This window comes from Armigeres subalbatus, chromosome 2, assembly GCF_024139115.2.
Source record: "Armigeres subalbatus isolate Guangzhou_Male chromosome 2, GZ_Asu_2, whole genome shotgun sequence".
NCBI classification, from domain to species: Eukaryota; Metazoa; Arthropoda; class Insecta; order Diptera; family Culicidae; genus Armigeres; species Armigeres subalbatus.
In genome coordinates, this window is record NC_085140.1 from 360372228 (window position 1) to 360374066 (window position 1839).

The 1839-nt window shown below is 41.6% G+C and overlaps 1 pseudogene; it reads left to right on the forward strand.

Moving 5' to 3' along the window:
• LOC134210079 (facilitated trehalose transporter Tret1-like) overlaps positions 1 to 1036 on the forward strand; it is a 1122-nt pseudogene extending 86 nt beyond the window's left edge.
• The last annotated feature ends 803 nt before the right edge of the window (positions 1037 to 1839 follow it).

The window sequence follows — 1839 nt, forward strand, 5'->3', positions numbered from 1 at the left end:
AACGGCTTACCAGTGTCGCCCATTTATTTGGGTGTGAGATAACATCGGACGCTATTCGTGGATCGTCCGGAACGATGAATAACCGTACTTTGCGAAGATTGGGTTCATGGCAGTGATGTATTGTATTGGACCATACTTAGAAGTACAGGACACTAGCGTAGGTTTCAAATGAGTGGTCCTGGCCCTATTCGTGATTAACTTTCATGTGGATGCCTAGAAACGCCTTACTATCTAATTGGAAAGAACAAAACGGAAATAAGGCGAAAGAAAGTCTCGTCTGGTTTCGTCGATCTTCAATGGTTTCTGATGAATTGGAAATAATGAAACTGTCTGCTGTGAAAAAGTCTAATAATCGAGAAGGGGGAACATTAAAAGTGAACTGTTCACAAGGGCGTACCGCAACCACATGCGGATTGGTATTTATTCTGGTGTTTAGCATGCAGTTTTACTGGAATACTTGCGATTCTTGGATACGCTCTCAAACGATTTTTGGAAAAATTTCTACAAATTTGAAACCAGAAGAGATGTCCATTGTATGTTGGGAGCTGTCCAACTTGTGGCCGTGTTGTTTCGCCGCTGTTTTGGTTGATCGAATGGGTCGCCGGTACTGCTCGCTGCTTTCGCCAGCAGGAAACGACATTGGGACTACTGGTTTGCAGTGTGTATTTCGCTATCGCAGGAGATGATTACCAAGGCAACTTAGGATGGATCGCATTCATTGCACTCCTGTTCACCACATAGCGTTCTATGGCGCAGGATTGGCTACCGAAGTGTCGTTCGCCGTGTTGACCAGGAAATATTTCCGAAAAACATCCGGACCTATGCCAAAGCGCCACGTTTACGATCGCGAGTGCTGTGGTCATTTTTGGGATCGTTAAGCTTTTTCAAAAGCGACGCTATAGATAACGTTGGGGCATATCTACCGTTTTATGGATTGTTTGCGCTCAGTGGGGCTTACTTCAGTGGAGTGCTTATCTACCGTGGCACATTCCGGAGACGAAAGGCAAAGTCTTTGGACGACGTTCAAAGGAGATAGTGGCGAGGGTACGCACCGCAGATAACTGGTGATACGGATTGTTGATATTTATTAGTCTTAAATGGGCGGTTAATTATCAAGCTGAACTATTTGGGCTCTTAAAAAACAACGAATGTGTTATTTATATCCCACAACCGTCAGGGTTTCGTTTGTAGAAATTTCCATGACAGATTTTATATAAGCATTGAGAAAATAACTAATAAATGAAACAAATGTGTTTCTTTCACACTTCATAAGAACAAACGCTTTGTTGATTTGTTGATGTTTTTTTTTTAAAACTATCATTTATTTGGAAGGCTCATTTGCCATTAAGCGTTACGGAGCCGAAATCATGTTTCTTAGAAATACAGTTTTGCATGATTCTTATACACTAATGTTAGTTTTGGGGAACCGAAAGACTCGCGGTTTAGTCGAGGTTAGGATATAATTATACAATTGGAAAGGAAGGGTATTTAGGGTGCCTAATTAATGACAATGCTGATGTACACTTGAAACCCTTGGCAATGTTTCATATCTGTAACGAGACAAACTTTTTTTTGGGGAGACAACGATAGAGAGGAAGAAGACATGCAGGAGGGATTAACGACAAGATATTGAGGATGTACAACAAGAGAGAAGATATTCTTAAGGGATTACGGACAGCAAAGGGATGGATGGACGATTGAATTATAATCTAACATCAGCAGCAACATTAAAAAATTGGTGGACAAAGGGACATGTATTCGAGATCAAGACCCGCCAACACTTCCCTAATAGGTTTTGGCTGTTTTTCCTCTCCGGACCCGAAGATGTTCAGTTAAAAG